This window comes from Myotis myotis, unplaced genomic scaffold (genome assembly GCF_014108235.1).
Source record: "Myotis myotis isolate mMyoMyo1 unplaced genomic scaffold, mMyoMyo1.p scaffold_m19_p_5, whole genome shotgun sequence".
NCBI classification, from domain to species: Eukaryota; Metazoa; Chordata; class Mammalia; order Chiroptera; family Vespertilionidae; genus Myotis; species Myotis myotis.
Genome location: NW_023416357.1, coordinates 92,031,691 through 92,057,067, shown reverse-complemented (window position 1 = coordinate 92,057,067; position 25,377 = coordinate 92,031,691). Strand labels below are relative to the sequence as shown.

The 25,377-nt window shown below is 46.6% G+C and overlaps 1 protein-coding gene and 1 long non-coding RNA gene across 4 annotated transcripts in view; one reads left to right on the top strand and one right to left on the bottom strand.

The window, feature by feature from the left end:
* LOC118656651 lies at window positions 1-21,662 on the bottom strand. Its single transcript, XR_004967655.1, has 3 exons — window positions 21,401-21,662; window positions 10,059-10,187; window positions 1-259 (listed from the first exon to the last, which is right to left on the bottom strand). It is a non-coding gene; the product is annotated as an uncharacterized LOC118656651 (long non-coding RNA).
* Window positions 21,663-21,840: 178 nt separating this feature from the next.
* Window positions 21,841-25,377, top strand: part of MRTFB (myocardin related transcription factor B) — a 196,429-nt gene continuing 192,892 nt past the window's right edge. For 2 of the 3 annotated variants that reach the window (XM_036310141.1, XM_036310143.1), the window contains exon 1: window positions 21,841-21,943. The gene's annotated coding sequence lies outside the window, so the exon portion shown is untranslated. Of the gene's footprint in view, window positions 21,989-25,377 lie in introns of all 3 variants that reach the window. The other variant, XM_036310142.1, reaches the window with a different exon arrangement.

Sequence of the window (25,377 nt, the reverse complement as noted above, 5' to 3'; positions counted from 1 at the left end):
CTATAGGTCAGGAATTCAGAAGCCACTCAGGGGTGGTCATTCCAATTCAAGGTTTCTCGTGAGGTGCAGTCACCTAAAGTCTTGCTGGGACCAGTGGATACACCTGGAAGGTGGATCAAGTTGGGACTGGCTGTTGGAGGGAGCCCTCTGTTCCTTGTCACGTGGCTGCTTGAGTGTCCTCAGAACATGGCAGCTGGCTCCCTCCAGAATGAGCAATGGAGAAAAGAGAGCCAGGAGGAAGCCACAAAGCCTTTTCATCCTATGTGGAATGAATAAAGCACAGGTCAGCCTTATTCTGTGTGGGAGGGGACCACACAAGGGCAAGACTACCAGGAGGCAAGGATCACTGGGGGCTATCTCAGAGACAGACACAGTAGAAATTAAGAAAGAGCTTTACTTTCTCATTACCTAATTGTCTGGTTACCTATTCTGTATTTGTATGCACAGAACATATAAACAGGGTGGGGCAAAAGGAGGTTTACAGTTGTGAGTACTCGAAACAGTTTATTCTTGTATTATTTATTCATTATTGTATTATTTTCCGTATGAACTGTAAACCTACTTTTGCCCCACCCTGTATTAGTATTTTGTACTCTTTTAATTTGCTTGAGTGATATGCTATTTAAAGTATGTAACCTGCTTTTTTTCACTCAATAATGTTTTTTACATCAATCTGTATTGATATAAATAGATCTGATTCATTCCTTTAAATTTTAAGTACATACTATTTTGATTTATCCATTCCTCTATTAATAACCACTTAGATTGTTTTCAATTTTTTAATTTATAACAGTGATGACTCAAACATCCTAGTACACGTCCTAGTGTTCTAGAATATGTGTATTTTATATTTGGCTAGATGGGGGCCAATTGTTCTTTACAACAGTTACACTGATTTACACTCCCCTACAAAATAGGAATATTTACTTTTCTCCACAATATTACTAACATTTGTTGTTGCCAGACACGTTCATTTTTGCCAATCTGATGGGCAGAGAAATAGTATCTCAATGTTTTATGTTTTTAATTATGGTAAAAACACGTAACATAACTTACCATATTAACCATTTCTAAGTGTATGGTTTCATAGCAAGTACATTCACACTATTGTGCAACAGCTCTCTTGTTCATCTTGCAAAACAGAAACTCCATACTAGCTGAACATTAACTCCCCATTCACCCTCCCTCCAGCCCCTAGAAGAAACCATTCTATTAGTAAACACCATTCTACTTTAGTCACTCATATATGTAAAACATACAGTATTTTCTATGCCTGTCTTATTTCACTTTGCGTAAGATCCTCAAGGCTCACTCGTGTTGTAGCATGTGACAGGATTTCCTTCTTTTTAGAGGCTGAATAATATTCCATTGTGTGGATATTCCCATTTTTTTATCCATTCATCCAAAAATCGATACTTGATTTGCTTGTACTTCTTGGCTATTGTGAGTAATGCTGCTATGAACATGGGTGTATGAATCTCTTATTTTAAGTCTTTTGTATATATACCCAGAAGTATATATACCCAGTTCGATCATATGGTAATTTTTTTTTTTTAAGAACCCACATACTGTTCTCCATAGCAGCTGCATCATTTTATACTCTGACCAATAGTGCCCAAGGGTTCCAGTTTCTCCACATTCTCATCAACACATGTTATTTTCAACATTTTAATTTTCCCTCTCCCTGAGCACGAGTGAGGCTGGACATCTTAACACACTGCCCTTTGAACAAGGGGAAAATTGTGGTTCTGGGAGATTAAATTGCTTTCCCTAAAGCACTGGGCTAGTCGGTGGTGCAGCCAAATCAGAACCCAGAGTTGTGTGGCCCATACACCCATGTTCTCTCCAACATGTGACCCTGACTTTAAACTTGCTGTGCTTCTTTAAGAAAAGGAAGGAGGGAGCAGAGCGGCTCCTGGCTTCTGAATTCCTGCCTGTTGTGCCTCTGACAAGTGGGGAATCTACAGAGCATTATTTTTCTTGGATCTGCAGGCCAAGTGGCGTTACCTCCACCGAGGAGGAAGCGGTGTCTAAGCTAATACCCCGGACGGGAAATATGTGCCCAGAAGATTAGCTCTATTGTGTGGGGCTGGACGCTTTCCACTGACTTTGTTTATGGGACAGATTGTTTTTGTGAAGTTGTTTGCTCCGGTGAGCCTCCAAGCTCCGGCGGCCTCCTGGCCCTGGAGAGGGTCAGATTTACGGGCAGACCGGTGGAGGCCAGGAAAGGCTACAAAGGAACAGGCCCTCTGGGGGACTTCAGGAGTCGGTCTGGGGCTTCCTCAGAAAGCAAAATTGTAGCCCGCTTTTATTTGATTTTAAAAATTGGATGTGCAACAGTGTGGTGGAGTTTTCTTCCTCCTCGGCTCTTGGAGCTGGCATTTTCATGTCACTGTTCACAGCCCATGGCAGCTCACCTCTGTACACCTCCTCATGTGTTCCTGGGATACTGAGGTTGGTCCCCCTCCAAGTCTTCCTGCCAGAAGCACCATATACCTAACAGCACACGCTTCCTTGTTCCCATTTGTTCCAAATCAGTTAGCAGACGGCACTTGGAGAGCACGTGATTCACACACACACACACACACACACACACACACACACACACACACACAGGCCACTAGCCATCTCTCCTCGGGTGGTCTAGGAGAACTCATTGTGTCTGGCATGTGGTACAGATACCAATTGCTACCATGTGCTCCTTCTTTATTGTTCCATCTTCCTACCCACCCACCCAGCCACCCACCCAGCCTGACTGCCCCGTCACCCTGAGCTTCCATACTGTTTCAAACCTCAAGAATTTAGGCCAGTCACTGGCAGAGAAGGATGCAGAAATAAGGAGGAGCTAGAAAGCTCCTCAGCTTTTCTGAGCCTCCTCTTTCTTACTTGTACAATGGTATAAGGGGGCCACCCTGGCTGCTGAGGTTATTGAGAAAGTCAAGGACATTAGTAGCTAACGCCCTGAGTACAGGCTTAGGTACCGGAGAAGCACTCAAAAAATGGTTCTTATTATTTCCTGAATGCTCATCTTGGGTCAGACCCTCTGCTAGGGACATGGGAAGATGAATGAGACACAACTGTGTCTCTAAGAACTCGTGTTCAAGTGAGAGAACCACAATGAACAGACTAGCGTACATAGTGTGGTGATAGAGAGGAGCACAGAGTAGACACCTAAACCAGCCTGGGGGTATCAGGGATGTCTTCCTGGAGGAGGTGACATCTGAACTGAACTGAAGAGTGACTCCCTCTACTGTTTAGGTGTTCTTGCCAAAAGCATGCTAGAACTTCACATGATACTAGTTGGTAGCCATGTCCGGTGTAAGGCCTTTCCTATCTGCTCCAGTCCTGGTTGGCCTTCTCTCTTGAACCCCCTCAATTCTGTATTGAAGAAGGAAATCTATACTTAACTATTCCCTCTCTGCTGTAATATGGTTTAAATGCCATTCTCTATCACCTTAAAAGTTTTCATGACTCCCATAGTCCCTGGCAAAAGCCTTAATCATCCATCCATTCATTCATTCATTCATTCATTCACTCATTTAATCAATCTACTAAATGTCAATAAACACCAATTGGTAACAAGATTAATCTAACCCAGGAAAGCATTCCAGGGTCTGTACAAGTATCAAAATGAAGCCTGTTTGTCTCTTTCCTATCACTGAGCCACCATCCAGACTCCAGCAGCTCTGGGCCCCATTGATGGCAGCTTCTATGGCCAGACAACTGAATGGAAGAGAGGGCCAGCTTTGAAGTCCCACGTCTAGCATGTGACCTATGTCACACTCCTTCATGGCCCCCATCCTCCTTTTAATCTCATCATCCTGGGAGGTGGCCTCTGTTATTTCTGTTTCCCTGCTCCCAGCAGGTTGTGTTGGTTGGGTCAGCATCTGGTGGACTCCTAGACAGTTGGCAGTCAGCTCAGTCCACTCAAAGTGCCTCCAGCTGACCAGCCCTGCCTCAACTCTTTCTGGTGCCAAACTTCCCTCTGGAGTCTGGCTACCACACCCATTTTCCCCTAGTCATCTAAGGTCACCTTGTAGTTCTCTGTCTCAGGGCCACTTCACCCTCTGACAGCAAAATCTCACCCACTGGCACCGTCAGCTACTTTCTGTATCCCCTCCCCAGGGCACACGGAAGCTTCTGGATACAAAATTGAAGCCCTCCCTCTGCCTAACCATATTGTGAACTCATTTTATTTTAATGTCTCTTCCTGGAATCCCATTTGGGAAATGATACAAAGACTTCTCTGCCCTTGGCTCTCCCCACTAACAGCCTTCTAGGAGCTGCCTAGATGGCCATCCCAACACAGCTGACTGCTTCCCTGCTTCTCTCCCTCTTCTTCTAGAGCAGGGGTGGGCAAACTTTTTGACTCGAGGGCCACAATGGGTTCTTAAACTGGACCGGAGGGCCGGAACAAAAGCATGGATGGAGTGTTTGTGTGAACTAATATAAATTCAAAGTAAACATCATTACATAAAAGGGTACGGTCTTTTTTTTTTTAGTTTTATTCATTTCAAACGGCCGGATCCGGCCCGTGGGCCGTAGTTTGCCCACGGCTGTTCTAGACTCTCAACTCCACTAGCCCACGAGTGGGGAGGAGAGTGGCTCAAGGAAGGAAGCTGACAATTAGGGAATGTATGTTGGCTGATATTTGAAAATCTGACCTGTTCCAACGGTCAAATGAGAGATGGTACATGTGCTTCTGTACACATGACCAGTGGTCGGCAAACTGCGGCTTGCGAGCCACATGCGGCTCTTTGGCCCCTTGAGTGTAGCTCTTCCTAAGCCTTAGGAGTACCCTAATTAAGTTAATAACAATGTACCTACCTATATTGTTTAAGTTTAAAAAATTTGGCTCTGAAAAGAAATTTCAATCGTCGTACTGTTGATATTTGGCTCTGTTGACTAATGAGTTTGCTGACCACTGGAATAGACCAAAAGAATAGAAAGAGTATAGGTTCTGGAATCAAAGCACTTGGGTTCACATTCAACCTCCACCAGCTAGAAGCTGTCTGACTTTTGGAAAATCATTTAAACTCTCTGAAACTCAGTTTGTTCATCTGTAAAATGGGGATGATATTAACCCCTACCTCACTGAGTTGAGAGAGAGAAATGAATTAATGCCCTTTGTTCATTAGGATGTGTGCTTGGGTGCTAATAATAAAAATTGGGTGCCAGTTTCATTTGGGGATTAGTGCTCTTTGGTGCCACCTGAATAAAAGTGAGGATATTTGTTAGTAAGGAAGAAGGAAATGAAAGTTGTGTACGTCCCTAGCAAATGGTTTCTGTCGTGGCTGGTAATGTGTTCTGGACATAGTACCTAGGGCAGAGGAAGTACTGGAAGATGGTAGTTAGGGGGAGCAGTCTTGGTCATGAGCTGTGTCACAGGGGATCTGAAGTTTGGACTGGGATCTACTTGCTTGCAAGGCAATTAGCGAAGAGAGACTGTTGGGTCCCTTGGAATCACCTAGTCAAGGCAGTACTCACTGTTTCCCTGCCAGAGCCCTCTTTGCATGACACACAGGGCATGCTTACTAGATATTTTGTGGTGGAATGAATAAATGAACCCCTTTGACCCCATTGGGCTGTAGCCCCACTTCTGACCCCAATTTAGAATCTCTGTCCCTACAACCTCCAAGTGACCTCTGAGTGGCTTTGGTTGAGCCCCAGTTGCAATGCACAGTTCTGTCCTTCCCACGGTGCACAGCAGCAAAATCTCATATTAGATTTCATTTCCAGCATTTCTTGGCCTGCACTTCGGAATATGCGAGGCTTTATGCACTCCGCCCTTTTGTGTGCCAGCGTCTGTCTCCCTCTCCACCCGCTAAAGGTGCTAATCCAGCAGCTCACCGTAAATGGTGTGAATTTCTTCCAACTGCCATGGTCATGTTTCTTAATCAATAGCCTGCCTTGTCAGCACCAAGCAAACACAGCTTCGGTTTGAGAGGGAAGAAGCCACTGCTGCAATGCACGCACGGAAGGGGAAGGAGTCCTTTCTTTCCTACATTAATTAGGCCGGTGAGTCAACAAATAATAGCAGTGCTTTGAGTAATGACTGTGTGCCAGGCACTGCTCTAAGCACTACACACATGCATTGACTCATTTAATCCTTACACTCTTCCAAGGTGCTGTGACTGTCTCTATTTTATACGTGAGGGAACCAGAGAACAGGTTGGTTACTAGTAATAGTTACTGAATGTTATCATGAGTCAGGCACTTGCCTAGGGGCTGAAGATGTTGTAGTGAATAAGACACTTATGAATTCCTGTCTCAGGGCACTTGGAGTCTATTGGAGGATGTGGACAACATACGCACAGCTAAATTAACGGAGTAATTTCAAATATGTTTTAATTAGGGCTACTTTTGCCTGCAAGTATCAGATAACCCAATTGCAGTGGTGTAAGCCCTAGGGATTTATTTTACTCCCGAGAACAACAGATGGTAAGAGGTGCTGGTGCTGATTCTATGACTCAAGAAGCCGACATTTGCATGGTCTTTCGCTCATGGCCCTAGAATGGCTGAATAGCTCTAGTCATCACCCCTGTGATTCAGCAAGAAGGTGGAAGAGGGGGAGGAGACAGCACCGGCATCTCTTACTGACCAGATCTGGGGCAGATGGCCACCTTGGCCTGACGGTCAGTAAGGAGAAATCAAACAGGACTATGGGAGAGACGGCTCCTGCATGTATGTAGGGTGGCCAGGGGAGGTGACATTTGAACAGAGACCCAATGACAAGGCGCCAGCCCTGCAAATATTTGGGGACAGAGTATTCCACAGGGAGAACATCACAAAACAAAGCGTCTCTCCTGCAGAAACAAGCACGATGAGATCTTGGAAGAGAGAGAAGTTCAGAGTGGATGGAGCATGAGAGTAATGAGCAAACAAAACAACGGCTAAGGAGGAAGGGAGCTGGACTGTGCAGGGTCTTTTAGGTCCTCAAAGGAGTTTGGATCTTAGTCCACGTGTGATGGAAAGCTCCTGGAGGCTTTTAATCAGGGGAGTGAAATAATCTGATTCATGTCTTGAAAGGGATTATTGGGGCAGAAGAACAGTTGTGAGAGTCACAAGGCTTAAGGAGACTTAATTCTAGGTGATGGTATAGTTTTTCCAAGCTCCTTTTTCTTGGGTTTACTTTTTTCTGCCTCTTGGACCACCTCCCCCCACCCCTTTTTGTTTCACGGCAGCTCCTTAAGATCTGAACTGTGTCCTGCTCGCTTCCGTGCCCCAGTACCCAGCGCAGGCCAGGCACGGTGGCGGGACTTGGTAAACATCACCAGAGCCGAACTGGACAAAGGCGAGTGCTTACTCCAGGGCTCCCAAACTTCGATCTCTCACATTCCACTCTCATGTTTTTTGGCCAGATCAGTGGCTCATAACCAAGTGAGTTTGCCTCCCAGGGGAGCATTTGGTAATGTCTGGAGATATTTTTGGCCATCACAACCAGAGGGAGTGTGGGGGATGCTTCTGGCATCTAGTAGGTGGGGACCAGAGATGCTGCTAAACACCCTACATAGCACAGGACAGCTCCGCGCAAAACTGAATGATCTGCCCCCAAATGCCACTAGGATTGAGTTTGAGAGGACCTGGACTAGATCTATATTCCTGTTCTAGCATTCCCTTAATATCGCCCTTTAAATTAATTCACTCTTTAAATTTAAAAAAGTTTAGGAAAACCATATGTCACTGCCATGAATAAGAAACCAGTGCCCTAAGTAGAAAATAATTGGAGCCCAGCCGGCGTGGCTAGGGGTTGAGCGTCAACCTCTGAACCAGGAGGTCACAGTTTGATTCCCGGTCAGGGCAGGCTCGATCCCCACTGGGGAGCATGCAGGAAGCAGCCGATCAATGATTCTCTCTCATCCTTGATATTTCTATCTCTCTCTCCCCCTCCCTTCCTCTCTGAAATCAATAAAAATAAAAAAATAATTGGCAAGATAAACACTCAGAAAACAAAAGCTGATCACATGCTAACTGGATGTTGTTCCTCGTTCAAAGCTGAGTTTCCCTTCGTTAAAAAGGGAGTTAGGTCAATGACATGAACGACGAAGAAAGACTGAGGAACTATTTCAGATTAAGTCAGACTGGAGCAAAATGGCAGATAATCGCACTGGAGTTCTGGAGTGGCACCAGGACTAGAAAATCCCTGCAGTGACTTCAGTGGGACAGTTGGCAAACTTGGAATATTACATGGTGCATATGAGATACTGGCATGGTATCAATAGGAAATTTTCTGAATTTAGCAACTGTATTACAGTTATGTAAGGAAATGTCCTTGTTCTTGGGAGCTTCATGAAATATTTAGGAATAAAAGATCATGATATTGGTCAACTTATTCTGAAATGCTTTTTTAAAAAGTGTATTTGTGTATTTATATGCATGTGCATATATTGTGTATATGTGTGTGTATAAAAATACACTTATTCACATACACAGACACAACACATGCACACAACACACAAAGAAAGCAGACATGGTAGAATCTAGGTTAAGAGCATGAGAGTTTATTGTGCTGTTCCTGCAACTTTCTTGCAGGTCTGGATTTTTGCAAAATAAAAATTAACAGCAAGAAAGCAAATAAAAGACCTTTCCTGAATGTAGTATCTCTACAATCACAAAAGCCTGGAATTTTTTGGAAGCTCAGGAGGGCTTCAAATACTAGTTTCTAATGAGTTCGACGCTTCGTAGTTTGCTCCCAGAGTAGATAAGAAAAATTAATATGTCTATCAAGTGGAAAAACATCTTCCATGCCATCCCATTTATGCTGACAAGACAGTTAAATTGACTCCCGAATGATTCTAGAATTACTTTGTCCGGGTGTTCTATTGCTGTAACATCACGTATCTGTCGAGCTGTACTTATGTAAAGCCACGAGGGAATGAATATATTCCAGTCAGTGTGCCTGAGGCTGGGATGCTCTTTATTGATAATAAAAAGAAATATTTTCTTTCAGAAAAGATTAGCAAGTCTTAGGGAAATACAGAGTAGCACCAACAGAAGGCTTTCTCAGCGGGAGGACTGAGAGCAAGTTGAAAGACGGATGATTTTCTCCCTCTGTGATTCATTGTTTTCAGCCAAGGGTCAGTCCACCCAAGAAGCTCAGTCGTGGGTGTTTCTCTTCAGTCTATGAAAGTCCTAGCCCTAAGACTCAGCTTTCTCAGCTGCAAAAATGGAGATAACACACCAAAAGCCAGGTGCCAATTTGGGGGCGGGCCATCCTACCCTTTGAAGTCTCTAGATTATAGGAACCTGATTGCCACTCCCAACCGCATTCCAAGTCCTAGGGAAATTCCAATGTCCTTGCAAAGATGTCATCGTATTCGTGGAGCCTGACATTCTCACAGTCACCTGGGCCTTGACTTCCTCCTTTCTCTGCCCACTTCTCTGTCTCCCTCTGGCTCCTGTGGCAATGCATTTGTCTTCACTCTGCAGGCACTCAGGCCGCTGTCTGTGTATGCATGCGAGTGTCTGTGTGAGTCTGAGTATGTGTCTGTAAATGGTTCTGTCTCAGTCTGTGTGTATTGCTGTGCCTGTCTGTGCTGGGTGTGTCTTTGTTTGTATGTGCCCTTGCGAATTTATATGTGTCTGTATCTGTCTATTCTCTGGGTGTGTTTGTGTGTGTCTTTGTGTGTTTGACTCATACAGACATGCATGTACAGACACACACAGACATATACTCAGATACACACAGACACACATGTGCATGCACAGGCAGACACATACTCAGATACTCATAGACATACACACACATGCATGTACAGACAGATATACCTGCACAGAGACACACAGAAGCATGCGCAGGCAGACATACTCACAGACACACAGACATGCACTCACATGCACAGACACACATAGACACAGACACACAGACACACATATAGATACATACAGACACACCCTATCTGAGTATGTGGTAGACTATACAAGTTTCTGGGGGGTCCGGAAGGAGTTTTCAATGCAAACACCTTATAAGTGAGCATTAAGTATCTTCCTTCAAGATCCCCTAAGTAACTTTCCCTTCCTCCCTTCTTTTACTCTCCCACCCCAAATATTCTTCTTACTTTTTTTCTTATCGGAACAACTCATTTCTTCTAAATTCATTTCATACTCTGCTCTGGGAGTTGCATTGCATGTCTCCTCTCTCATGAATGTGCTGTGCCCTCCAATCTGGTCTCTTCCTCTCTCAGGTTCTGCCAGGGGAAAAGAACAGCATAGAGGTTAATTTCTCCACTGATATGAAGAATGCCACACACCCTCACACAACCTTAAAATACGGGCCTGGTGTCTCAGTCTACTTGGGCTGTTATCACAAAAATGCCATAGAGTAGGTAGCTTAAAAAACAAACATTGATTTCTCACATTTCTAGAGGTTGGGAAGTCCAAGGTCATGGCACTGGCAGATTTGGTATCTGGTGATAGCATACTTCTTGGTTTCTTGATTCACTGTGTCCACCCATGACAGAATGGGGTGAGAGAGCTCTCTGAGGTCTCTTTTACAAGGGCACTAATCCTATTTGTAAGGGCTCCATCCTCATGATCCAGTCACCTCCCAAAGGTCTCCCATCCAAATATCATCACATTCAATACGAGGTTCCAGCATATCAATTTGGTAGGGGAGGAGGAACACAATCATTTAGAACATAGCACACGATTACACTCCATTTCATTATTACCATTTAGGGTTGTATTGGTGGTACTGCTGATGGGTTCATTCATCTCTCCCTGGTAGGATTATTGGGAGGACAACGTGAATATGGTGGTAGTAGATGTGGTGGTGGCAGTGTACACTGTGGATTTAGGATTCTAATCTAAGTCAACATACAACCTAATAGGTATTCATAATAATTTGTGACACAGGTCCCCATTCTTTGGGTCTCAACCTCAGTGTCATCACCTTAGAAATGCTTTTCCAGGTCTCCTCATTGATTTCCTTCAGGGCATTTGTCACAGTTTGCAGTTATTTTATTTATTTTTTGTGCATTATGTTTGGTCTGTTCTCCTCCCTTAGATAGTAAGCTCTCTGAAGACAGGGACCATGCCTTATGTTTGCCATTATATCCCCAGGGCCCAGTGCAGAACTTAATAAGCATAAGCACTTATTGTTGAGTGAAACTCCCCTCATATTCCTTCCTCAAGAACTGGATAGCTCTTAAGAGCCTTACTTCTTATACCAGTTTTTATTTTTAATTAAATGTATTAGCGTAACAATGATTGACAATTTTACTGGTTTTGGAATGGATGGTTTCTAGGTTGCTCCTGAAAAACCCTATCAGCCATAACCAGAAAAATTCAGCACCTCATTTTTTAAGACTTTTTATTTTAAAACTAGAGGCTTGGCACATGAAATTTGTGCATGGTACAGTCCCTAGACCTGTTCTGTGATTAAGGCCATCTTCCCCAGCTGCCTGCAGCCGGCCCTGCCCACCACCACCACCCACTCCCAGTTCCCCATTTACTATAGGGCGATTGGTAGGGGAAGGGACCGAGAGGTTGGCTGTTCCTGCCTGCTTGCTGGCCCTGCCCCCACTGCAGATGGCCATCAGGTGATCGGAGCCTGCTGGCCGGGGAGAGGGACCAAGAGGTGGTCAGTGTGCCTCATAGTGACTGGCCCAGTGGTCGTTCTGCCTTTAGGGTCAATTTGCATATTACCCTTTTATTATATAGGATGATTTTAGACTTTCAGCAAAGTATTTCCATATACTCTTCACCCAGCACCTCCCAATGTTAGCATCTTCTATAATATTAGCAAGACTAAGAAATTAACATGGATACAACATTAACTAACCCTCGGACTTCCTTCAGATTGCACCAGTGTTTCCCCTAATATTCTTTTCTATGCAAGGTCCCACTTCGTTATCATATTTCCTTGTTCTCCTCCAATCTGTGACAACTCCTCAGTTTTCCCCTGTCTTTCATGACAGTGGCACTTAAAAAAATACTGGTCAGGTATTTTGTAGAATGTCCCTCAGTTTGGGTTTGTCTGATGTTTTCTTCTGATGTGACAGGGGGTCTAGGGAACAGCACCACAGAGGTGAAGTGCCCTCCTCATTGAATTGTATCAGGGGTTCATAGCAACCTGGCTTATTACTACTGACATTAACCTCAATCACTTGATTAGTGTGGTATCTATAATTAATATGGAATCATGGGTATTTATTTTATTCTGTGGCTTTTAATCCAACTGTCATTATTTTGTTGCTCTTTAAGGTTAACTCCTAAATGTTTTCAACAAGCACCATTTTTTTTTTAGAAATTCCCTATTTTCTGGCACCACAATTCCCTATTTTCTGGTTCAAGGTCCATCTTATATTTTTCCTGCCTCAGGTCTGTAATCAACCACTTCTATAAGGAGCCCTGGTTCCTTTTATTGGAGAATGGTGTTTAGAAACCAAGATCTGGGTGGTTAATGTGCTCATTGCTACTGGGCAATCCTTGCTTCTAGGCCCTCTCAGTGTTCAGAGCTTGGAAATATATTCTGTATACAAATCCATGTATACACACACATCTAGTATATTTATATCTGTATCTATCTATCTATTTAAGAAAATTTTTATTTTTCATACTAAATACTACTGATTTCAATCCATCACCATTCTGCTTGCCTCCCTCTTTTTATTTATAACTTCCCTTTTTTATAACTTTGTTGTTTTTTTTTTAATTGAAGGGCTGATCTTTAAATCTTGATAAATTGTAAAAAGTGTTTCTGTCTCACCCTTCCTCCCTGGAAATGGCCGACATGAGAACACAGCATTACTAGACGTTGCAGTCAGAAGCTAGACGAAAGAGAACCCAGCAGATTGCATGGTTTATCTTAGTGCAAAAAAGCACTAATTACACACTTTATATTTTATCGGCAGTAGGGTGCATGAGGGTCAGCCCAGACTCTGGAATGTGAGCTCATTGTTCCAGCCAAATGAGTCAGTTGAGATGGGAATGCAAATTTATTTGAGCAGTTGAGTATCAACATGGTTCTGAAAAAGAAAAAAAAGTTTGCCTCTTTTCTTCTCCAGCCCCCTGCATAAAACTCACCCAGTGGTCCTCTTACTTGGACTACTGTCTTTGCTCCTAGGAACACCTTGTCTCTTGCTGGTTCTGCCCTCTTTTCTCCTCATTGATTTCTCTTCCCTCCCCTCCCAACATCCATCTTTATTTCTCTTTCATAGACGCTGTGAATTTTCACCAAACAGCAGGTCTTAGCAGAAACCTTTCATGGCTGGTCTTCAGTCTTTTTTTTTAATCAGAAAAGCCAAGGTTACATTTTCCTTTATTTTGTTGTCTGAGGTTTGGTTCCCTGTTCCTGGGGGAATTTTCTGTTCTTCCGTCCTTTCATAACAGCTTGGAGTTTTTCTGCATGAAACCTCAAGGAATGCTTTACTGAAAACCAAACTTTTGCCCACCACACTCCGGATGTGTGAAAAATAAGTTAGGAAGGGTAAGAGTTGCTCACTCTGATGGCACATGAAACATTTATTATTTGAAACTCAAAAGCCTGACTCCTTTAGCTCCTTCTGGGAAGAAAGAAATAAGCCGGTTCCAGGTATTATTCCTTGTAGTGTTATCAATGAGTCCAGAAGCCCACAGACCTGTTTGACTAGGATCCTGCCACTCCCAGAGCCAGGGGTGGGGGCCACTCTCACAGTGGCCTGGGCTGACCAGGAATGAACTCAGAATGCCCCAGAGCGAGATGATGTCAAGTCAGGGAGAGGGGGAGCCTCAGGAGAGCTCATATTTTCTTAGCTGCATCCAGGAAGCCTAGATGAGAAGGTCTTGGCAGACACAACTTCCTGAGGAGCCAACTGGGCAGCTTCTGGGGGGCACTAGGGGTATTAAATCGTTGTGGGCACTGAACCATCAGGGAGACAATGAAGAACTCATTTCAAGAATTCAAAGAATACTATCCTTTCTTGGAAGGAATCCTTAGCAAAGTCACCTAGGGCTTGTTGGAAAGGGATGAAGAATGTGGTGATTAATAATGATAGCAATGGGGACATGCTGAGTGTAGTGGTAGCAATAATAATAATAAAAGTAGACAATGATGGCAATCATAACAGTTATGAAGGTGGCTGGACTTTGATTCAGTTCTTCCTTATAAGCAGGGCAGTATGTATCAGTTTACTGTATACATTGTATCTCACTCAATTCTTACAATAATTGTGTGAGGAAGTACTTTCATTTGTCCCATTTTACATCTAAGAAACTGAGGATTGGCAGGGTTTAAGTATGGTGCTTGGGGTCACAGAGCTACAAAGTGGTGAAGGCTGGATTAAAATTCTCCACCTGCTCTCTGAAATACTTCACTATGTGGTCTTCTTGGGAGGGTCTGTCTTGTGAGCTGTAGGGTTTTGGTTTTGCTGAGCTGGTTGGTATTCAGGTAGCTATGACTTATGCTTTAGCCCAAGTGCCCACAATGCTAATCAGATGGTCCAGAGACAGGAACTCAAGGCCCTGCCCTCCACAGGGCTGCAGTCTAATGATGGAGGCGCATGCAAGGCCATTTGCAGGACCGTACTGTGGGGAATGGTCACAGAACCAAGGATGGGGTCATCAAAGTGAGTCCAAAGATTCAGCCGGTGTTTGGAGCTAGAGTGGCAGGAATGGAGGGAAAGTATACTACGCAACGTGACAAGCTTGAGCCAAAGCATGGAGGTATGAAATAACTCCATGGGCCTAGAGGTATGGGACTAGAATGACAAGCACTTGAGCGTGGCTGGAAGATAAGGTTGTAGGTGAAGGGGGAGACAAGAGCTATCACTGGTGAGATAAGCAGGGGCCTTGTGTGAACCAGCTAAGCCCAGTGTTTAAAAATGTGGGCTCACTGGCTGGCGTGGCTCAGCAGTTGAGCATAAACCCATGAACCAGGAGGTCATGGTTTGATTCGCGGGCTTGGTCCCCAGTGAGTGGTGTGTGTAGGAGACAGTCGATCAATGATTCTGCCTCATCATTGATGTTTCTGTCTCTCTCTCCCTCTCTCTCTTCCTCTCTGAAATCAATTACACATACACACACACACACACACACACACACACACATACATACATACTAGAGGTACCACCTTCGCTGCCGGCACCACCTTCACTCTGGCCCGGAGCCACTTTTCTGCCTTCCCATGCTGCCCAGAGGCCCGGAGCAGCTGGGGAGGTGTGGAATGCCTGCGTCATCGCCATGGTGATGACCAACCATCTGGCCCCGCCCCTGGCCGCTTGGCGCCTGCGTATGCAAATTAACCCACCATCTTTGTTGGGTTAATTTGCATACTCCTGATTGGCTGGTGGGTGTCATGAAGGTATGGTCAATTTGCATCTTTCTGTTTTATTAGAGTGTGTGTGTGTACATGTATATGTGTGTGTGTGTGTGTGTGTGTATATATTTTAAAGAATGTGGACTCTAGATCAGGGGTCCTCAAATTACTGCCCGCGGGCCACATGCAAATACAAATATTGTATTTGTTCCCGTTTTGTTTTTTTACTTCAAAATAAGATATGTGCAGTGTGCATAGGAATTTGTTCATAGTTGTTTTTTTTAAACTATAGTCCAGCCCTCCAACGGTCTGAGGGACAGTGAACTGGCCCCCTGTTTAAAAAGTTTGAGGACCCCTGCTCTAGATACAGAAGGACCTGGGGGTGAATTCCAGTACATCCACATACTAGCTGTGTGACCATGGTTTCAATTTTCATATTTGGAAAACAGAGACAAATGATATATGAATGCTAGAATGAGGAAAGGAGGCTCAGAGAGCCTAAGTAACTGGTCTTGGGTCACAGAGTTGATGAAGGAGTTTGCCAGGATGCAAGTCCACTATCTATCACACATACAGCTTTATGAAGCGCCTCGCTTAATTTCACAGGTTCCAGATCACCTAACCACGTTTGCATGTCTGCACCTGCCCTTCCCACCCTATGTGGACATCAAGGAGAGGGACCCTGTTCTACTCTACCATCACATGGTGGCCCAATAGTAAGCAAGGGTCTCAGGCTTGCCAGTAAATCAGGAGTCCCCAAACTGTACGGGTCTGGGCCCTATCCAGACATATTGAAACAGAATCTTCGGCACTGCAGCCTGAGCTTCCTCTCTTGTCAAGCTTGGATTTTGAACCATAGCAGAAAAGTGTTTCTTGAGTGAATAAATGAGCAAATCAACATACTTTATGTACTAACAGGGATAGGCTAATGGGTGCTATGATAACCATCCACCCCCAACTCTTAGTGGCTTAAAACAATAAAGGTTTGGGTTTTGTACTCATATTATAAGTTCACAATGGACTGACTGGGGATTCTGCTCAACCGAGTAGTGGCCCAAAAGTGACACACACTCTCTCCATTCACACACTTTTGGCTAGGACTAGCCACATGACCCCACCCAAGTGGACCACAAGTACAATACTGAATGTGTCCAGAAGGTGGGAAGCCAGAGGTCATGGGCAAACAGCACAGATGACTGGCAGACTTTACGGAGCTTGCATCATTCACTTCATTTTCACCTCCAAGTGAGACCCAAGAAGCTTGCTCAAAGCCAGAAAACAAATATGGAGGTGGATTGGAGCTAAAGGCCATATATATATATATATATATATTTTAATGTAAGGAGGCTGGATGGTATATAGCATTAAAATTAGTGGCTAAAAGTTTGGGATCTGGATTGCCTCCAGACCTTCAGCTCTGCCATGTACCAGGTGTGTGAACTGAGCAAGTAACGGAAACACACAGTGCTCATCAAAGAAAGGGTCAAAAGAGGGGAGGGGCTAAGAAAGAATGTGTTTTCATGAATGGAGTGTTTAAAGCCAGGCAGGGATTACCTGAATGGTATTGATATTGGTGGGAGTATGTGGAATATGTGTGTGTGTGGTGGGGGCAGGGGCAGGGTGAAGGGTAGATGTGGAAGATGGCCCAGGATTTTGGGTGCCTCCTGACACAGCCAGGGAAGATACATGCCTGTTCCCCATAAGTTTCCCCCTTCCTCCCTGCACCAGTGTGAATGTTTGGGCTGCAAGAAACAGACAGGCCAACTCAAGTTGGTTTAACCACATGCATCAGCTCAGGGAAGGGGACATCCGGGCCTCGCACGTCTAGGGTCAGTCCAGCAGCTGCTGATGTTAAAAACTCAGGGTCCTTTGGTTTCTCTGCTCTGCTCTGTGCCATTCAGGCCCTATCTTACCCCACAGTTGTGGGAAGAGCCATTGGTGGCAACTGAGGTCCACGTCAGGCAGGGAGAGTGAGCTGGCTTCCTCAGGTCTCTCTTACAGCAGAGAAAGTTCCCCTGGCCACTAATCTTAGCAAGACTCTCGCCAAGTCTCATTGGCTCCAATGGGCTTTGCCTGTGAAGGATCAGCGTTCTCGGTGGAAATGCTAGCTGGTTTGGGCAGAAAGGAGAATGTAATAAAGGAAGCTGGATATCCCACAGAATCATTGGTGGGCTGGAGGAAGGAACTTGAGGCTAAGCTTCTAGGAAAAATGCCCCAAACCACACTGCAGGCCTGGCCCCATGAGCTAGCTGCCACCCTCCCAAGTCTGCTCTCACTACAGCCACCACTGCCATCAGCACCGGTGCAGCTCTCCATCAGGAGCTCCACTCTGCACCACCATCCCCAGAGCTGGCTGCTGTCGCCACCGGTCACATCAACAGAACCCAGGCGCAGCCTCACGTGGCACCTGTGGCTGGCAGAGCCTACATCATCTCCCAGTCCTAGTTGCGAGGTAGGCAGGAGATGGGCAGCCGAATTTCTGCTCCAGGGTGCTGGGACCTTATAATGTCTGATTTCCTCAAATCAAACATTGGCTAGAGACATGACAGCTGTGTCATCCTTGACCAAGCACCAGTGGGACAGAGGTATCAGGATTCCATGAGCTTGGATTGGCCAACAGGGCAGAATGGGTATGTGGGGACCAATGGCATTCAACACATCCCTCTTCTGCCTCCAGTTGGGTTCTCTCCTCTCTCCCCATATGCTCAGGGTACATACATCTCTGAGATGCCTCTACAGGCCCCACCACCCTCTTGTCTTCCCAGGTGCCAACACTCACCTTCTCCTTGCTGATCCATGCCATCCCTATCTCTGGAATGTTCTCCCCTCTCCTCCTAGTGCACTCTAATGCATCCTTCAGAACTTAGTTCAAACAAGTTCTTTCCTACTTTTCCACCCAGACTTTTTTTTGGGGGGTGGGGAGGTCAGGGAGTCATTTGCTGTTCCTTTTTATCCTATTTATCACATAACATTTCAACGTTTATAGGTTCAATTATTTAATTAACACCTCTCTCTCCTAGGCCATAAATGTGATGAGAGCATGGACCATGATCTGTCTTACTCATAGCTACTCAAGCAATAACTGGCACTTAAGTGCTTAATATGTTTTTAATGAATGAGTGAGCATTAAATGAATCCATTTTAGGCATGTATAAAATTCCTCTTGGATCAACAGATATTTAAATAGCGCTTTTTGGGAACTGTACATTAAGCCTTTACAGGTGTGCATATAGAATCACCTCAGTTGTTTTGTGTGTGTGTGTTTTTGTCAAACTATGTCTTCAATGGATCCTGTTACATCCACCCCTTGCATGGTGAGAATCACTTCCACAGCAGCACACTGCCATTGATGGGAACGTGTGTTGTGCCTTGGGTCAGGGTAGAAACCTCACTTTGGGGTTCCATGGCTGAGGGTGATGGCAGCTTCAGTTCCTGTAAAAACCTTCCCCCGAATCATATCACTATAGTTATATTAACTTCCAGCCTCACCAAAATTCTCTGAAAAGATTCAGCTTTTTTTTTTTTTTTTTTTTTTGCCAACAACTTAAAAATATTTGGGTGAGTTTTTCTATACAAGGGGAGCCTTTTTAAAAACCAGCTGCTAGTCTTCCAGGAAACTGGGAAGAGCTGGAGAAGAGACTATTCTCTTTTCATGATAAGGAGGAAGAACAGGAGTAATTTTGTCCATTAAAGAGCATTTATTGTTTCCAGAGTGCTAGAAACTAATTTTATCCCTATGCCTGAGCAGATAAGGCCACATCCCTCCAAACTGACTTGGAGTTTATGTTGAGAGATGAGGAACGAACGAAATATCACAGAAATCCCCAGGGTAATAATAGCTATAATTTACTGAGCTTAACCTGTGCAAGGCACTTTCGTACATGCTTCACAAATATTAACTTGGTTAATCCTCCCAACAACCCATGTATATCCTTTTTAAAAAAAAAACAGAACTCTCTATATCATATGAAAAGTGGAGTAGTCAGAAATAGGATAAATTATTTTGAATTTAGAAACCCCTTCCTTATGTATTTTTAATTGATTTTTTAGAGAGAGAGAGGAAAGAAGAGAGATAGAAACATTGATGAGAGAGAAACATCTATCAGCTGCCTCCTGCACATCCCCTGCTGGGGATTAAAGCCTGCAATCTGGGCATGTGCCCTGACTGAAAATTGATCCAGTGACCTCTTGATTCATGTGTGGACACTCAACCACTGAGCCACTGGGCTTATGTCCTTATTTTAGATGAGAATATTGAGGCCTGTTCTACCTGGAGGAAAATATACAGTATCTCAGACTGGAGTCCTGAACTCAGGGGATTTTTAGCTTCATGAAGACATAAGTTTTAGGGAGCAGGGAAGAACCTTGTTGGTCACTGAGGTCAAAGTACGTGGTTTGGGGTATAGCCTGACTTGAAGTGTAACCCCAGCCCTCCCACTTACCAACTGTGTACCCTTGGCAAGTTCTCTCCCCTCTTAGTTCCTTGATTTTCTTAACTTTAAAATGGGTGCAATTATACCATCCACGTGGGGCTGTTGGGAGGACTAAATGAGTTAGTGACTGTATAGCACCTGGAGTAGTATTTGACACCTTGCTGCTGCTTATCGGATGTGATTTCCCTTCCTCTCTCACTTCCTCGATCGGGTGGCTTGAGTGATGCTGGCCCATGGAGGGACACCTATGACCTTTGAGAGTGGCATTGTTTCTGGAGGGAGTGGACAGGCTTGCAGGGTGGGCAAGCCAACTTTTGTTGACATCGATGTGACTGTCAGGTGGGCTGAGTAAGGCCCTGATGGTGAAGGGATAGCTAGCCGTGGGCAAACTACAGCCCGCGGGCCGGATCTGGCCCGTTTGAAATGAATAAAACTTAAAAAAAAAAGAAGACCGTACCCTTTTATGTAATGATGTTTACTTTGAATTTATATTAGTTCACACAAACACTCCATCCATGCTTTTGTTCTGGCCCTCCAGTCCAGTTTAAGAACCCATTGTGGCCCTCGAGTCAAAAAGTTTGCCCACCCCTGATAGAACCTCCAAGGCTCTTGATTTTACAACAGCTTGTTGGCCCAGCCCAACTAGCTCATGCTAGCTCCTGGGACTTTAGTGCAAGGCAGTAAGTAGTTAGCTCTGAATTCAGACCCAAGTGCAAATCCTGTCTCATTACAGAAACATAGGTCAGTTTCTTCATCTCCCTGAGTCTCCATTTTCCTATGACTTAACTTGGAAGACTATTGGTAGTGACCTTGAAATGCCCTCAATAAATGCTAGTTCCTCTTCTTTAGAAACAATGACAATAAGAGTATTTGTGGGGAATATGTTCCAAGACCCCCAGTGGATGCCTTACACCTGGGATAGTACTGAACTCTTACCTACACTATGTTTTTTCCTATACATACATACAATGAAAAAAGGGTTACTTGAACACAAGCACTATGATCCAAAGGCATTTGATGAGATAAGAGAGGCAGCTACTGAGTGACTAACAGAAGGAGAGCACATAAAGCAAGGATAGCTGGACCGAGGGATGATTCATGTCCCGGTCTGGACAGAACGGAAGGCTCGAGATTTCATCACACGAGTCAGAATGGCCTGCACTTTAAAACTTATGAACTATTTCTGGAATTTTCCATTTAATATTTTTGGACTGTGGTTGACCACAGGTGACTGAAACGGCAGAGAGCGAAACCCTGGATATGGGGAAACTACTGTTTATAATGTTACGATTTTACCCTTAAGAAGTAGTCATATGGTTCTCTATGCCCCCTAATATCACATATAGTCTGGTTCTATGTCCTGTGTCCCATAGAACTACTATGCTCTCTACCATCGTCAAAATGCCACTGGTCTGGAGAGGCGATAGAACGAAATATATTCAGATCGTTTTCAGGGCGCGGTACAGGGCCTGGAACAGGGAGGCCTTTAGGAAGGTTGTGTAATTTGGGAGAAGTGTTTTCCTGACAGCAGCTCCAAAAAACCAGAGGGACTGTAGCAACTAATCGCCTAGGGCTATCACCTGGGCGAACCTTGGGAGGGAAGTAAAGACTGGTGCTGAGACTAGTGTTCTCAGCGGAAGGGGGGCAGGGCCAGGGCCTGTGGGGGCTTGTCATGGAGGGGGAAATGGGGCTTTGGCTTGGGAGTCAGACAACCCCAGATGCCAATTCCTACCTTGTGTCCTGGAGCTAGTGACTTAACCTTGCCAGGCCTCCATTTCTTCCTCTCTGGAATGGGGAGTATGGTAATACCCATTTCTTGGGGGCTGCTGCGAGGACCCGATGGGAGTTGTAAAAGCACTGGGCACACATATGCCCTGGAGACCAGCTGCTGGGATTACTGTCACTGAGGCCAGAGCCTTTGCAAAGGCTCCCAGGTCCAGGGCTCCAGGCGCGCGCATGCGCACGCGCACCGGCCGGCCAGGTGAGAGGGTGGCGGCCGCCTGTCTCGCACCTGGCTTTTAACCCTTCACCTGCACGGCGGTGGGCGGAATGGGTGTAACGACTGGGACGCAAGGCGCCAAGCACCGCTAGGCCAGACCCCGAAGCCGGGGGCAGCTTATAGGGAGCGCGCCGCGTCTATTCCAGGCTCCGGTCCGTGCGCGCCGGCTGCGGGAGGGCGGGGAAGCGCCGGGGAGCCCGAGGGGAGCGAAGTCTCGCGAGATCGCGCGCGGCGGCGGTAGCGGCGGCGGCGGCAGCAGCGGCAGCGGCCGGGGAGGTGAGCTGCGGGCGGTAGTGGCGACCGTTGGGGGCCGAAGACGGGGTGAGAGCAGCGGAGAACCGAGGGTCCGACGGGGGAACGGGCCGGGCGGGCGGCCCGCGTCCTGGGCGGCAGTCCCAGCTCGCCCCGCGGCTGCAGCGGAGCCGCCCGGTCCGCCCCGTCCCGGGACCCGCGCGGACGGGGCGGGGCGGCCTGGCCGGGGCCGCCCGGGCCGGTCCCCCTGCAGCCGGAGCCTGCTCGGGTGCGACCCCGGCGCCCGCCTCGGTCCCCCCCACCCCTCCCACTCCGGCAGCGGTGTGGCGCCGAGGACGCGGTGCTGCTGGCGGTGCCAGCACCGTTTGAGCCTTTCCTGTGCGCTGGGCACTGAACTTGCGCGGGTGCCCTCCGGTGCTGCACCGAGAGGCGAAGCTCCCTGCCCGAAGTCACTCACGCTGCGGGGAAGGGCTGGGCTGGGGGCTCAGACCGGGCACCCTGACTGACGCCCGCCCTTGCCGCCCACCCTTTCCCCGCCCCCACGCTCGGGGAGCTCAGGCTGGAGTTCTCTTCCTCGGGTCCCCGTCGGGCTGCAGCGGGTGTGTCTGGGAGCCCCCACCGTCCCCGCCCTCCCAGGTTGATGCAGCTTTGTATAGGAGTTTCTTGGGAGGTGGTCCTTGGCTTTTGTCAAATTCCCCAAAGGGTCCTTGATCCCGAAATGGTCAAGAACTCTTGCTGGTTCCTGTGCGGGAGCAGACGTGGGCTTCGGGCAGCGGCGGGCGTCAGGTCCAGTGGAATTGGAATATTGGATCCGCGGACTTGTATTCGTTAGGCAGCGGAAAGTTCTTAAGTTTGATTTTGGTTAAGCATGTGATTCTGCTATTCGGAGCAGTGATGCTCTGAACCAAGGCTCCTTCCCTTTGCCGCAAACATTTATAAAGCCCACTTTCCTGCCCTGAAATGGACCTTACCGCGAAATGGACACGATCAGTGTGATGCTCCGGTTTAAATGCAAGGGAGATCTAAAAGGCGAGCCGTGTGGGACATGCATTGCCATATCATTCATTGTAGCACATACTCTGTTAGGAGAGAGCACGTGCCTGGGTGTTTGCACCTGCTTCCAATGAGTGCATTTGGATCGAAGAGCGATAAAAATATTAGGAGCTATTTCTAACAAGAAAAACAAGGGCCAGAGATAGAGATGGGCACTGTGTGTGTGGGGAGGGGGGCTCCAGTGGGAGGACATCTAAGCATTGCAAAAACCCTTTGTTATGATAGTAAACAACTTAAATTAAATTAGAGATAAAATGACACCATAAATTATAGACTATCACAATCAACACACAAATAATATTAATATAACCCCTCTGTGACTGCCATATTTTCAAGTTACATTATACGGCACCTTTTGTGTCACAAGCTTAGAGACACATACTGGATTCTTTCTGCTTACTGATAATAATGAATAAAATAACAAGATTGAAATTTAAGGCTTCAGTGCCAGTATCTCACGAGTTTAGATATGTTCAATCTTATGACATTGCAATAACAGTATGTGATGTGAGAAAAATGGTCACTGATTTTTAGACATTAGTTATTTTATCTCAACTTTCTTCACATTAGCTATATTCTCCTAAATTACCTTGGGTTTTCCATACTATAAAAACTTTTCAGTGTTATGTCCTAAAGCAGGGTCGAACGACCCTTTCACAGAGGTCGCCTAAGACCATCGGAAAACACATATATAATTACATATTGTTTTTGTGATTAATCACTATACTTTAATTATGTTCCATTTGTAACAATGAAAATACATCCTGCATATCAGATATTTACATGACGATTCACAATGGTAGCAAAATTAGTTATGAAGTAGCAACGAAAATAATTTTATGGTTGGGGGTCACCACAACATGAGGAACTGTATTAAAGGGTCACGGCATTAGGAAGGTTGAGACCCACTGTCCTAAAGTAATGCCATTTTATCGTGATTAATCTAGCTGGATATTTAAAAGATTCTCAGGACAAATCTTCACTACATGGGTATGTTCCATGCATCTTGGCCCCCAAACACAGTGGTGTCTCCAGTCATTTTGATCACTGATCATGTCTCTTAGGAGATAGTACTAGCCCCTGTGTGACCTACTGTAATGAACAGCCTTAATTATAATTTACTAGAGGCCCAGTGCACCAATTCATGCATGGGTGGGGTCTGGCGGGCCTGGCCAATCAGGGCGGATTGGGGCCAGACCTGTTGGAAGGAGGAGATGGTGGGAGGTTGGCCGGCTGGCCCGCCCTGATCGGGTCCCAATCAGGGCTGGGCCAGCTGGGGGGTGGGGCCGAAGGCAATTGACTGGCAGATCCTGCCCCCAATTGGGGTGGGGAGCCAATTGGGGTGGGGAGCCGCAGGGCAGTCGTGGGGAGGGGCTGTGTGCAGTGGGCCAGCTGGCCCTGCCTCTGAATGGGTGGGGGGGGGTGATCGGGGGTCAGCGGCCAGGGGAGGGGCTGTGGGAGGTTGGCCAGCCAGCCACACCCCGAATTGGTATGGTGGGGGCTGATTGGGGGTGGAGCTGGCTGGGGGGATGGGCCGTGGGCTGATGGAGATGATGGGGGCCCATCGGGGGTGGGACTGGCGGGGGGGGGGGGGGGGAGGCCGCAGGCGTTTGGCCGATGGTCCTGTGCCTGATGGGGGGGAGGGAAGGGGGAATGATCTGGCGTGGGGCCAGGTGGGAGGAGGGGCTACAGGAGGTTTGCCAGCCAGACCCACCCCCTATTGGGGTAGGGGGGCAATCAGGGGTGGGGCCAGCTGGGGGGAGGGGCTCATTGAAGGTGGGCGGCTGGGGGGAGGAGCTGCAGGAGGTTGGCCGGCCGACCCCACCCCCTATTGGGGTGGGGGGGAGATCAGGGGTGGGCCGGCTTGGGGGAGGGGCTGCAGGCCGATCAGGGTGGGGGAACGGGGCTCGCCAGGGGGAAGGGCTGCAGGGCGTTTTCCAGCGGTCCCCCCCAATGGGCGGTTCGCTGGCTGCAGTGGGTGTCATAGCGACCGGCCAGTCTGGTTGTTACAGCATTCTGGTCACTGGCTTTTTATATATGTATACACTAGAGGCCCAGTGCACAAAATTCATGCACATTAAAAAGGAATTAATTAGAGGAAATATTTTAATATTGCTATTTGCCCTTTCTCTATAATGGAAGTGTCAGAGATGAAAGAAAATTAGTAAAATGTATATGAAAATCTCCCTCCTGTCAGAGTCTGGGGGTGTGCCATGGGACCCAGAGTCAAGTCCCAGCCTGCCCACGCATGCCTCGAAATTGTGCGAGACCCAGACCCAGCTAGCCCCACTGCCATCAAGCCCCGTAGGACTGGGGGCATAGCCTCAGGTCCTCTGGCCCGGTGCCAGGCGGTGGGTGCAGCCTTAGGTCCCCCGTCATGCCCCACCGGGCGGGGAGCTCAGCCT